Source organism: Lycium barbarum, chromosome 3, assembly GCF_019175385.1.
Source record: "Lycium barbarum isolate Lr01 chromosome 3, ASM1917538v2, whole genome shotgun sequence".
Classification (NCBI taxonomy): Eukaryota; Viridiplantae; Streptophyta; class Magnoliopsida; order Solanales; family Solanaceae; genus Lycium; species Lycium barbarum.
The window spans coordinates 46,520,149-46,535,492 of record NC_083339.1 but is presented as its reverse complement, the minus strand read 5'-3'; the positions used below and the strand labels follow the sequence as shown (position 1 = coordinate 46,535,492).

Here is a 15,344-nt window from a genome sequence, read left to right as displayed (position 1 = left end):
AGGTATATGAATTTTTATTGAAGCTTTCTATGTGTGTGCAACTACCGCAGGTTATTGCTTAATAGTGACGAGCAGGAATTCTAAAGGGGACCCATAACCAAAGTATTTATGAGTAACTATGATTTAGATGTTTTCGTCACCATCAGGACTTTTGAAATTAAGAATGAAAGGTAGTTATGTATGCGGATTGGTGGTTATTATGGAGAGTTCTAAAGGTTAAAATAGCATTAATTTAGCCAAAAGAGTAAGGGGTTCTTTTAACCTGAAAGAAGAGGCATCATGGAATTTTATTAGGACCCACGAGGATTTCAACTGGTTTTAGATCATATGATAAATGTCACGCAGCAGGGTGGATGCGATCGTACCAGCACTAACGCACCAGATTCCATCAGGACTCCGAAGTTAAGCGTGCTTGGGCGAGAGTAGTACTAGGATGGGTGACCCCCGGGGAAGTGTACTAAAAGTCCTACAAGTTCAGATATAAGAGAAGGATGAGGGAATATAATAGCTTGAAGGAAATTAGAAGCATGTGAAACTGACGGTTGGAAGCTCCAGATGATTGTGAGAGATAAGATGGACCGGCTTGGCAAAGAGAGAAAGGACGTATCATAGCTACAGAACAAAGACATGCTTAAAATAGTATTAGGGATATTTTGTAAATAAGGTGCTAGGAGAGGTATATACGACATTTTATGTGTGGTCAATCAGTATGTGTGCCCGGTAGTCGATATTTTGATGCGTTAAAGATACTGACTAAAGAAGGTATTGATGTTCAAGTGGTAAGTGCTACAGGACAAGCTAATGTGATTTTCTTTAAAGGGTTAGAGATGGATCGTCCTAATGTAATAACACCAAGGAAAAGTAGGGAATGAGTAAGTAACGAATGCAAGTAGAGCTTCCAAGAGAAAATGACTATTTAGACAAAATTTGCAAGTAGGCACGTGAAAGGAATAGAGTAGAGTAGCACGGACAGAGGATGGATGTGCATGACTAGAAGAATAGATGTTGATCAATGGGACTGAAGGGAAGTAACCACGAATAGGAAGGGGAAATGAGAAAGAATAAGCAGGTTTGGCAACAATGTTAAGGGATTCCCAGCTCTTGAGAGGCAATCGAAGAGATAAATGCAAGTTGTGCTGACACAATCACCTTGAACATGGAAAATCCCTCCTAACAGATGATTTAGAAATAGAACGGGTTTACAATTTGGGAAGGATATTCTATGAACTCCAGAGTTAATGCAAAAAAAAATGGTGAGTGGAGCAGAGCATTAGGGATAGAGTAATTAAAAATCCTTAACGACGAAAGCAAGAAGGACACTCTAATGGTTTGGCTGAGGGGAACACGATAAATCATCAAGGATGAGAAAGAGGATGATGAGTTGACCAAGATGATTAGGAGATCAGTAACATAGAATAAGAACTTCTGTAAAGAATATAGAGATTCGATCATAGAGGAAATAGAATGATACACAGGGAACATGTATGGAGGACAAACCGGCCGTAGCGTCAGAAAGGGATATGAAGGATCGATAAACGAAGGAGGAAGAGCGTGTAAATTGTAAGGATTTCGTGATAAGAATAAGAAGTGGCAGAACACCGGAAGAATTATGACGTACAGCTGTGATGCAAATAAGTACTTAAGGGGAATTACGGATAAGTGAGCTAAGAAAATGAAAGGACAAGTAGTGGAAATGGAAGGGTATGGAATATTGACTTTTAATTGTATATGTGTTACACCTCGGAAAATTCCCAATTAACGTACAGTGAATAGGCTAGCAAAGGGCACGACGTATACGATGTTTCGATAAGTAAGAAGTAGCATTTGAGGATCCTAATCGAGATTCAAAGACATTTGACGTAAGGGAAGAAGGTTTGCCGAGAAAAGGCAAGGCATACGATGTGTATCGGAAAGAAATTAAGAGTAACGAGTTAATGATAATTAGAAGGTGCTTTGGAGAGGAGTTATAACGTCCCTAAGAAGTGAAGTGATAAGCAAGTGCTAAGAAGGTTCCCTAAGGATTGGAGATCAAACGAAGTGACAAGAAAAAGATCAGTGAAAGGATGAATTATACGGTCGATTATACGGTCCGTATAATGGACCGTAGGATTGTCACAGAATGAAGTTGTTGAGGGGGGGGGGGGGGGGGGGGGGGGGGGGTGATTTCACGGTCACTTATACGGACCATATAATGTGCCATCAAATTGACACCGAAAGGGATGGCCATTGGAGTTGTTTTACGGTCACTTATACGGACCGTATAAATTTATACGGACTATATAAGTGTCCGTATAAATTTATACGGAATGTCGGGACAGCTTTTGCATTTATAAAATAATATCCCAAGTTCATTTATGTTATATCCCGTATTTTATACGTTCGGACATTCCAAGGTAGTCGTGGCAAGTTAAGGGAAAGGCTACGTTCAAAAATTATTTTAATATATAAGTTGGTTATAAATATCGATTAAGGATATTAGTGTTATGGAAATATTGAGAAAAGTTAAGGGTAAAAATGGAAGAGAACTCTAGGAAATAAAGAAAGGAGCATGTGGCCATTTCATAAGTGAAGGGGGCAAAGTGTAAATATGGAAGGGCTAAAGTGTAAAAAGAGAGAAGACACTTGGTCTTCTTTGACCAAGTAAGAAAATTCAAAGAAAAGAAAAGTCAAGAAAAAGGAAGAAAGTTCTAGAGAGGGGCATGTGCCCCTCACATGGTTGGGTATATATATATATATATATATATATATGAGCTTGTCTTCCAATTCAAGACAAAAGAAGAAGAACAAAAGAAAAAAAAAAAGATGAAGAGAGTGCAAGGGTTTCGGCCATGGCTCTAGAAATTTAGCCATGGGAAATTGACTAAGGAAAATTATTTTCTCCTAGCTTTTCTACTAATTGGAAGATGCTCTTTAACATGGTGAAGTTGTTGGAGCAAGCAAGACACTTATATGGACAATTCATGAACCTTAACCAAGTGGAGAAGTTGAAGAAGAAAGGTGAGTTTTAATCTTGTCTTATGTGTTATGAAGGGTTTATATGTGTTGTACTATGCTAAGATGGAAGTTTGCATGATGAATATGTAAGTATGCATGTGGCCGAATGGAAGTGGTATAATGTAGATGTGACAAATCGATTTTATCTAGTAATTTGATCGTTGCGTTGTGAATTCTATGATGTGAAATGAATGAAAACCATGAGACCTTGCATGTTGTGTGTTGGCCGTGTGTATGTAGTATGTTGGCCGTGCATATGTTATGTGGTATAGAAAGAATGGAATAATTTATGAAGTATGTTGGTTGTTGTTGTAACGTATAGAAATGAATGGAAAACTCATGAAAATATGCATGTTGTGGTGGAGGCCGAACATGGTGATATTTTGGAAAATTGTAGTGAATTAATTCTACTTAATGTTTTAGTTGTTGTATTGAGAATTTCATGGTGAAAAATGAAGGTTTGGTGACTTAAGATGAAGTGGTAATCGTTATCGGAATAATGAAGAAATAATGCGACGCTTGCTTGAATTCGTATATTGCACAAGTAAGGTTGTCAATGCATGGTTGTTGATGAGAATTGTGAACCTAAAATAAGAGAAATGTGTTGTTAATTGTTATTGTTTTTGTTGGAGTTGGAAAGTCTTGAAGGAAGTAGTATGTTAATTGAAATTGTTATTATGATTGTTGGCATTGTTGTTGATAGTTTGGCCGGGTTGAATTCCCGGGATTGTTGTTGATTAGAATTGGCCAAGTTGAACTTGGTGGGATGGCACATTTACAGGGGAGATGCTGCCGAAATTTCGGCAGACGAAGTATTACTTCAAAGAATCAACTTCTAAAGGCTCTAATCAAGTTTTGGTAAACATGACCAATTTGTAGATTTTGGCGGGTTTGGAACGTGAATTTGGAGTCGCATAAGAAGCAGAAAAGGTATGTAAGGCTTCACCCTTCTTTCTATGGCATGTCTTAGATGTAATATGTTGAATAAGAACCTCGGGGACCCTTCTACCCTCCAGAATCCGCATCTAAAGTTTCCCCTTTTTCAATCAGAAGAATTGAACTAAAAAGGTGCAAAATGTTGGAAGAATTTCCTAAACCTCTAGAACTCGCATAAATAGAACCCGACTACCCTAAAACCCTCACAAGTAACGCCATGACATGTAACATATGTAAATTTGGTGCGCCGCCTCATTTGATCCGAGGTGGGCCCACTGTTCCCGGATTTACCTTATTGTTCCGCTTGACTTACCTTGAAGCTGAATCCAAAAGAAACCTTCGATCCTTATTCCATTACTAAATGGCAAGTACTATATCTATCCCGACAAGAGTACTTCTATGACGATAAAGATAGCTATGATGTTAGAAAAGAGAATATGCCCATGATAAGTACGACAAGAATGATTCCATGACTAAGAGTCTTGAGCTAAGAACCCAATGTGAATATGAAAGTGTTATACTAGTTCTTAAACCTTAATTCTATTCCGTAGCCATGACACTAGTTTCTAAAAGACTCCAAAGCGTATGAATTGCCGGTTATAATGCCCATAATTTCATTTTATGCTCTCTCTTAAAGCTATTTTCCGTTGGTAGTCTCGGCTTAAAATACTTGTTCCTTCAAGGCGAGACAAGGCGACCACGATTGTTCCATAATGTAATCGGAGGCTACCGACCTTACGTCACTCCGACGTGGAAATGGTTTTCTTGGACTCTCGAACATGTTGTATGCATGTTACGTGTATATGTATATGATAAAAGAACCAGAGCGCTATAGACGCTGATGTATGTACATGACACACGTATATGTATATGATAAAAGAGCCAGAGTGCTATAGACGCTAATATATGTACATGATGTATGTCTACGCATACGGGGAAGATGGAAATAAGGGCAGCGCGTTATAAACGCATATCCACCTGATCAGTTGGCATTATATGACATGATATCGTCCCGGACGCGGGATGCCCGGACGCGGGATGTGTATATTTATGGTTAAATGGATCGGCTGCCGACGCCTCGGCAATATGATATGTCTTATTTTTATATATACATATGAACAAGGAAAGATTTTAAAGGAAAGCTAAGCATGCATGGTATCTGCCAAAGGGCACTTATATGTACAGGTTAACTTTCCACCTCATGACATGCGCTATGTCTCCTTTATGTTAGTATCCCTGTTCTATACCTTCTGTATGTTATTATGCATGCCTTACATACTCAGTACATTGCTCGTACTGACCCCTCTTCTTCGGGGGCTGCGTTTCATGCCGCGCAGGTACTCCCAGATGATTAGAAGAACTTACTGAAGGTGTTCCAGCGGAGATGGCGAACTCCATTTGTCCCGGAGAATTTCCAAGTCCAAGTATATGCTATGATGTTTTGTTCTATGTTAGAGACTTTGCAGACAAAGCAATGGGTATTGGGTTGTCAGTCTGTAAGCGGCTCCAGCAGCCGATATGCTATTATGTTTTATGTCACGAGTCTTACATGATGTCAGAGCTTACTTATGAAGAAAAAAAAATATTGGAGAGCTTACTATGTATTTCTTTCTTTATTGATTCAAGGGTTTGTATACGTAACAAGAGTCTGCGGGTTCGCTCGGCTCCAGATATGGGGTCGGGTGCCCATCACACCCTAGTAAAGTCGGGGTGTGACAATTTAATTCATTTCATCTTCTCTCTCCACGACCCAATAGCTCTCTAGAACTTTCCAAACTCCTCATATACAAGAATCCAAGTGAAATTGATGATCAACTTCATCAAATCAACAAACTAAGTGTGAGAAACACATCAAAGTTCATCCAAGTCTAGAAATTCCATGGAAAGTGAAACTAGGGATTTGCTCAAGTGAAGTATTTCCACCCAAAGCTTATTCCTACACCATCTAAGGTAAGTTTTATGGTATTTACATGTTATTTAAGGTACTTGAAAAGTTGAAACACATGGATTGTAGAAGATATAGGAAATGGGTCATGAATGAGTGAATAGTGTCATTGTTGAGTAGTAAATTGGGGTGAATTATGAATATTGGTATATTGTGATTTTAAGTATGTTATGAACGACATTTAGAACATGGAATAAGTATTATATGTGGGAAAATGCAATAATGAACTATGACCATGATTATGGAGAAATTGGAGTGAAATGGTGAAATGTGGGTAATGTAGATGAATGATGATTGTTGTTTGCGATATTGTGAATGTTGTCATGGATGTTGGGAGTTGATATATGATATGGGGAAAAGTTGTATAAACAATGGAAGTTCTGCCCAATTTTCCCTAGAAATGGTAACACGTTCTTATAATCGTTTAACTAATGTTAATACGAACTCCCTTAAAGGTAAGGACGCGAGCATTGAAGGAGAACGATCAAGCGGTAGAATAGCTAAAGGAAAAGGTATGTAAGGCTAGTCCCTTCTTTCTAAGGCATGAATTCTATGATATGATATTCCCTCCTTCTTCATGATTTTTCCTATGTATCGAAAACTATGAGTCTACGATCATAAAGAACTTCATACAAGATAATGAAAAGAGACACGTTACGAGCATGACGATATTGGTGATGAATCTAATTATAGAAGTCCCTAAGCTCATGAATTACACTACTACGAAGATGGTGATCCTTATACGATTCCTATGATGTCATTTCCCCTACCTCTCCATGACTTTCTTACATTCCGGGAACTATGAGTCAACATTGATAGAGATCTTCTAATAAGATAAAGATAAGGAATATGTCATGAGTCTGATAATAATGATGATAAGCTGAAGCCTAGAGATTCTAAGAAAGGAATGATGTCTACAAAGCTAATGATCCTTACGTAAATTCTAGGATATTATGTTCCTTACATTTCCATGGCTTCCTTATATTCCGGAACAAAGAGCCTATGTTTATAAATAGCACGTAAGATAAAGATAAGAGACATGTTATGAGCACGATAATGAAGATGATACACTTAAGTCTAAAGGTTCTAGAGCTCCTTGTATAATGTTTCTACAAAGCTAACGACATTAACTATGACCTATTGGTGTTGCTTGTCGTATACACTCACCTTATATACTAATTCCTTCAAGGTGAGGCAGAACTCCTATGAATGCTCCATAATGTAATTGGGGGGGGGGGGGGGGGTTTGTCGACCGTATGTCACCCCGATATTGTTAAAGATCGTCTATAAGCTCTAATACACGTCCTACGATCAATGTCCTGAATAGTCACGAGGCTATGTTTATAGAGGATTTCACATGAGATAAAGGTAAGAGATATGCCATAGATGTGAGGATGGTAATGATGAGCCTAAGTCTAGAAATTATAAAGTCTATTATACGATATTTATACGAAGTTCATGTTACGAATATGATATGATTTTCATAGATTGTTTGTTAAATTCAAATGTATTCTTTAATGAAAGATTACGACAAGCTTAAGAGATGTATGTGATGGCAATGATGATGATGAGATATGTCGAGCCTTGTTATGAGGTATGGGACATTGTTGAGCCACTACGTGGCCGAATACGGAAGACATGTATGTGATATTATCGAGCCACTACGTGGCCGAATACGGATATTGTCGAGCCACTACGTGGCCGAATATGGATGACGTCGAGCCACTACGTGGCCGAATACGGATAATGTTTTATGTGTATGAGCAGATACGGTACTACAATGATGAATTATATGACATAATGATGTATACGCCATGATGGTTCATGTACGACGATAATGTATATATATGATATATGTATGAAATGTATTCAACCTTAACGGTCGCGCAAGTTTTGCTTCCATCTTATGACTTATGATTTCTCTATCATGTTTATTTCATTCCTGCCTTACATACTCAGTACATTATTCGTACTGACGTCCGTTTTCTTTGGACACTATGTTCATGCCCACAGGTAGACAGGAAGACGGCGCAGACCTATAGGAGCTACCAGCAGATTTACAGGAGCACTCCATTATTCCGGAGGTGCTAATTGGGTTTATCTTTTTGTGTGTGTGTATATATATATACAATTAGCACCTCCGAAATAATGGAGTGCTCCTGTAAATCTATATATATATATATACGTATATGTATTTTTTGGCACGACGGGGTCTTGCACCGTCCACATGTCTAGTACTCTAGTAGAGGCTCGTAGATACATATGTGTGGGTAGTATGGTCTCACGATGATACTATGGTGTATATATGTTACACCTCGGAAATTTCTCCGTGAACATACAATGAATAGACCAACGAAGAGTATGATTGTACGATGATTTACTAAGAAGGGGATGACTACTTATGAGTTTTGAAAATGCGAAAGTTGCAGATTTGCACTTCGGCCCAGTTGGTAGTAAAATAGAATACGGCCCGTAAAGTGGTTTACGGACCGTAAACTGCTATCGTCTTTCAACATTCCAAAACTTCAACTTTCTACCAAATGTCTAAATGGTGAAATACGACTCAGAATACGGACCGTAAATCGAAATACGAACCGTAAACTGTGACCGTAAACCCCCATGACTCCAGCAAACCTTTCTAGTTCTGTTATGCTTAAATACGGTCGTGAAAGATGGACCGTAAACCAGAATACGGCCCGTAAACTGGGTTTACGGCCACTGTGCACTTCGACTACTGTTCATAAAAATCAGATTTTAAGTTAAGTATAAGGGACCCTTTTTCATTCCATTCATTTCATTTTCACTCCACACTCCAAGAAACATCTAGAATACTCTCTAACATTCATCCACAAGAGAAGAAAAGTAAAATCAAGAGCAACAACACTAAAACCATGAAATCAAGAGTGTGAAACTCATCAAAGTTCATCTACACCAAAGAGTTGCAAAGGAAGTGAAGTAGGGTTTTTGGCATAGAAGAGTATTGCTACTCAAGGATCATTCCTACCACATCTAAGGTAAGTTTTATGACTTTCTCATGATGATTGAAGTATTTATACGTTGAAACACTTGGATTATACAAGAGTGTAGTAAATGGATCATAAAATGTGAATAGTGCCATAGTTGAATGATAGTTGGATTGAATTATGAATGTTGATGAGTTGAGAGTATAAATATGTTATAAATGACGTGTAGACCATAAAATAGGTGTGATGTATGAGAAAAATGTGATGATGAGATAAAACCCATAGATGTGGAGAAATTGGAGAAAAATGGTGGAATGTGGTAAATGTAGATAAATAACGATTGTTGATACGATATTGTGAATGTTGTTATGAATGTTTGGTAGTTGAAATAAAACATGGGAAAAGTAGTAGAAACAAAGGAAATTCTGCCCAATTTTCCCTAGAAAATAGTCACGCGTTCTTATAGTCGATTAACTGACGTTGATGCGAATTCTCTTGAAGGTAAAGACGCGAATATTGAAGAGGAACGACCAAGTGGTAGAATAGCTAAAGGAAAAGGTATGTAAGGCTAGTCCTTTCTTTCCAAGGCATGAATCCTATGATATGATATTATTTCCCCTACATTTCCATGGCTTCCTTATATTCCGGAACCAAGAGCCTATGTTCATGGATAGCCACGTGAGATAAGGATAAGAGACATGTTACGAGCACGATAACGGAGATGATAAGCTTAAGACTAAAGATTCTAGAGTTCATGGTATAATGTTTAAACAAAGCTAAAGACATTAACTACGATCTATTGGTAATGTTTGATGTATACACTTACCTTATATACTAATTCCTTCAAGGTGAGGTGGAATACCTATGAATGCTCCATAATATAATCGGGGGTGCTCGACCTTACGTCACCCCGACATTGTTATAGATTGTTCATAAGCCTCAATGCATGTCCTATGACCAATGTTTCAAAAAACTACGAGTCTATGTTCATAAAGGATTTCAAGTGAGATAAAGGTAATAGTACGCTATAGAAATGATAATGGAAATGATGAGCTTAAACCCAAAGATTATAAAGACTATCATGCGATACTTATACGAAATTCGTGCTACGAATACGATGTGATTTTCATAGATTGTCTTTAAATTGTAAATGTGTGCATTAATGAAAGGTTACGATAAGCTTATAAGATGTATGTGATGGCAATGATAATGATGAGATATATTGATCCTTGTATGATGCATGTGATATGGTCGAGCCACTACGTGGCCGAATATGGAAGATATGTATGTGATATTGTCGAGCCACTACGTGGCTGAATACAGATACTGTCGAGCCACCATGTGGCCGATTACGGATATTGTCGAGCCCTACGTGGCCGAATACGGATAATGTTTTATGTGTATGAGAAGCTACATGTCACGACCCAACTCCGTAGGCCGCGACTAGTGTCCGTGCTGGACACTCAAACGTACCCAATAACCCAAATTAGCAAACGACAAAATATTTTCAAATATAGAAGTCGCTTAGCGTTAATAATAACCATAAATGAACCGACACCGTACATGGAAGCCGATGAGGCTGTCACAGATCATATCATACCCAAACATATACAGAACCCACACAAGTATGTCTACAGACCTCTACAAATCATAACAAAATCATAAGACGGGACAGGGCCCCGTCATACCCCTGAATAACATACATATATATAATAGCGACGGACTATACCAACATATAGGCTCTGGACAAAAGAGCACTCCCATCATAGCACAATAGATGTCCTAGGTAGGCGGTCAGCAAATCTGTCTTCTGTACCTGCGCGGCATGAAAACGCAGCCCCCGAAGAAAGGGGGTCAGTACGAAATATGTATTGAGTATGTAAAGCACAGAACGTAGTAAACAAAGTCATAATCAGAACAGAAGGTACAGAAAATGGACAGAATATCCAGATTAGCAAAATATTGATCATAATGCATAAATAGTATTTGTTGAAAACACATGTCGTACCTGGTCCTAATACGGAACAAGATCATAACCGAAACAGGACTTACAGAGAAGTGAGTGTGACCTCCGAAGTATCAAATGCATATTTTCAAAACATGAGGAGTGTGTTCAGAAACATATACCATATCATGTCCGGCCCCTGCCAAGGGCTCGGCAAAACAGAACGTGGCCACCCCCCGACGCTGGTGCCACCATACATAAGGAACAGAGTAGGGGATAACCCCGTAACATAACATATCATATCATATCAGATCATATCATATCAAAATGTGTGTACATGGCACAGCATACTCCAAAACCCATGTACATATATACCTGCCCCCTCACATCGAGGCACGGCGAACAATGCAATGGAATACGCTTGACAACATATCCTGGCTCGGGCTCAGTGTGGGAAACATTGAGGCATCCACGAATGGAGTAGTGAGAGACTAAATGCAATAAAAATATCATAGATTTCCAGAGACTCAATGAGGCATATCGAATGACAAATCAAATCAATGAAGTCGGACGGAATCATAGCAAGTGTATGTCATATGTCATAATGAGTTACGGGAAAATAGTCCTCCTGAAATCTTTTTCATATTCCAAAATGGCTTACCAAACTCGAGGGAGTCAGTGAAGGATTTTCCTTAATAATTGAAAGGATAGTTAAAACATTTTATTTTATATTGTTCGAAAATAAGGCAATAGTATGATAATAGAGCAAAGCGGGAATAGTGGAGCTAAACGTAATACAAAATATCGTACCTTTACGGAGACTCAATATAGTATCCAGAATAAGTATCGTTAGTAGTTCGAAAAGTAGTTAAGACGTTTTCTTAAAAATCGCTTGAAATCAAGTTACAAATCGTCATAAGGGTAAAATCGGAAATAGTGGGCCCGCCTCGGGACAAACAAGGCGGCGGGGTCAATTTGCGTATTTCAAACTTATGGGGTCACCTACAGAGGTCTTAGGGATGTTCCATAACTTTCTAGGCAGTTTGGAGAAGTTTTGCATAATTTTTCAATAAAGCATACTAAAGGGGTTCAATTCTATTGAACGAAAATGTGACAATTTCAGACGCGGATTCCGATGAGCAGAATATTCTCCGAGGCGTGAATCCGATCCTAGTACATCTAGGACATGCCAAAAGAAGAATCGGGGTAGCTTTACATACCTTTTACGCACTTTACGCCTTTCCAAGTTCACTTCCCGTTTCGTCCAAAATCTGCAAATGGTCACATTTACCAAATGTTAACCATAAGGCTTTAGGCTTAAATCTAAAGTCAACACTTTTCTACAGAAATTTGGGCAGCATTTCCCCTATACATATAGCATCCCCGAGAATTCAACTCGGCCAAAATAATCAACAACAACCCAAGAGCAATACTAGGAACAACCATAATAACCACAAAACACAATATGGCACCACTATTCTTCTTTCCGACATAATACGATAACTTTCATTCCGACATCACACTTCCAAACTAAGCTCAACATTTTCATATTCATCACTACTCAAGATCATTACAATACAATTTAGAAGCATTTCATATCATTTCCACCAAATATTCATACGATATACAAAATATACAACTTTCCACCAAAGTCATAATTCATCCAAAGCTTCTAATCTTTGGCATACATATTCATAACATGTTTCCATCTTCCAAATCTATCAATGATCATCATAATTTGCAACCTAACAACTTCATTTTTCATAATGTCATAAAATCGTACTAAAACGACATAAGCTTCTACATTCCATTTCAATACAAACTTATATCATTTTATCTCCATATACATTGCAAGCATCACAACAACACAACTAACACATTAAACAAAATTAATTCATTTCCATTCCACCAACTTCATACCACACGGCCAAACACCACATTACTAACCCCAACTAAATTCATTCAACTTTCATTTCCAATGTGAATACCATCATCCACACAATTAGAATATAACATAAAATTCAACTCATATATGTATACCACATATATACACTCACGGCCACCTACTACATTCCATACCCACTTTGAAATCTTCCATTTTTCCATACTTTCAACTCATTTCTATATACTACAACACAAACAAACCTTCATAACATAAATAAAATGGATGGATTCTTACCTTATTCTCTAATCTTCTTCACTTGAGTATATGGTCACTTTGATGAAATAAGTGCTCTTTCTTCCCAAACAATTGCACCATGTTGTAGAGGACCCTTAATATAGTAGGAATACCACAAGAAAAATATTTTTGGAGGAAAATTCTTGAGAGGTGGAAGTGAAGAGCAAGGGCCGAATGTGCCCTTGAGTCTTGCTCTTCTTTGTGCTTGTTTTTCTTTTCTTTAATTCATGAAGCTTCTATGAGATAAGGACCAATATATACATTAATTATAGCACATGGAAAATTAATTAAATTCGTGGGTTGGGCCATGCACATGGCCGGCCACCCCTTTGGTATTGGGCTTAATTTTTCATCCATTTTTTTGAGCCCAATAACTTGTAATTCTCGTTTTAAAATTCCCGAAACTAATTTTCAAAATTCCAATTTTTGCCCTTGGCCTTCCTCCGTGTTTCCACACCAATATTTTTCATGAACAACACACACATACATTAATCCAAATCAACATATGGCCTCATTCCTTACAAATCATAATTATTCCGAATTTTCCCGAATACGCGAAAATACGGGATATAACATCCTCCCCCCCTTTAGAACATTCGTCCTCGAATGTTAGATTAGTCTTATAGGGTCTGTAAGTACTTCGGGGGAGTTTCTTTTTATGGCCAGCACAATTGATACACGTTCATTATTAAATACAACCAAGTAAGGCATTTAGAATACCTGTGGGCATAGGGAACAAGTGAGGACACTTCTTTTTCATTCCGTCCTCCACTTCCAAGGTCATTGCTTCTCCGTACTCCAAAATAACTTATAAGGCTCATAGGCGAAATTCCCCATTTTTTTTCGAACAATCTGATAAAGTCCGATATATCGCGGACTGAGCTTACCCTTTTTGCCGAATCGCATTACGCCTTTCATAGGCGATCCTTTCAAAAATATCCAATCACCGACCTGGATCTCCAAGGGTCGATGTCGTTTATCAGCATATGACTTCTGTCGACTCTGGGCTACTAATTGTTTTTCTCGGATGAGTTTCGCCTTATCACGGCCTGCTGGATCATATCTGGACCGATTAACTCTATTTTGCCAATATCGAACCAGCCAATCAGTGACCTGCATTTTCTGCCCTACAAAGCCTCGTATTAAGCTAGAATGGTAGCTGTCACTATAAGAAAACTCGATCAAAGGCAGGTGATCGTCCCGGCTACCTCTGAAATCAATAATACAGGCCCGCAACATATCTCGAGCGTCTGTATAGTGTGCTCGGCCTGTCTGTCGTTCTGAGGATGAAATACTGTGCTCAGACTTATCTGAGCCCTTAATCCTTCCTGAAAACAAATCTCCAGAAATAAGTCATAAACTGAGTACCTCTGTCAGTTACAATAGATATAGGAGCTCCGTGGAGTCTCACTATTTCTTTAATATATAGTCTGACATAATCCTCAGTTGAATAAGTGGTTCTGACGGGGAGAAAAGGGGCTGATTTTGTCAGCTTACCAACCATACCACATATGGAAATCATACTTCCGTGGAGTGCGAGGCAAACCCATAATGAGATCCATATTAATTATCTCCCACTTCCAAGTCAGAATTTCCATTTCCTGAAACAGTCCACCCGGTTTCTGATACTTAATTTTAACTTACTAACAATTTGGGCACTGGTCAACAGGCCTTACGATGTCGGGCACACATAATCTGCCTCGGTATAGCAATACTCATCCGGTAAAACTTCGAGCTGGATCTTTTCCTCGTCAAAGGTCGTATCTCTGTACGATACCAGAATAGGATCCTCAAACTGACGCTGTTTTACCTTTCCCATGATCAATGATTCAGTAACTTCTTCGGACAAAATTCCAATATCTTCAGAACCGACCAAACGGATTCCAAGGCTAGCCGACTAATGAGTTTTTCAGACCAATTCTTTATTTCTGAATGTACGCCGGTCAAGCCGTCCGTAGACTCACGACTAAGTGCGTCTGTCACGGCTTTAGCTTTTCTAGGGTGGCACAAAATATTAACATCATAATCCTTCAATAATTGAACCATCTTCTCTACCGCAAATTCGGCTCCCTTTTTCTTAAAACGTATACTGGCAGCCCTTAGGATTCGTATAAATCTCAACGCAGGCCCCATATAAGTAATGCCGTCATATCTTTAAAGCACGAATCACCGTAGCTAGTCCCAGATCATGAGAGAATTAATTTTCTCTCATACGGTCTGAGCTGCCGGGGAACATAGGCTATCATCCGACCATTCTCAGAGAACTACGTATTTCAGTCGACGTCGAAGGCCTAGGCTAGTCCTTTATCGCTTCAATCTTCTGTATGTCAGTTGTTTTCGTTCATGCTTAATTTATTTTACTTTCATTCGCTCCCCCTCCTT

General features: G+C 38.5%; 1 pseudogene; it reads left to right on the top strand.

Moving 5' to 3' along the window:
* The first annotated feature begins 351 nt into the window (after nucleotides 1-351).
* Nucleotides 352-471, top strand: LOC132634559 (5S ribosomal RNA; annotated as a pseudogene).
* The last annotated feature ends 14,873 nt before the right edge of the window (nucleotides 472-15,344 follow it).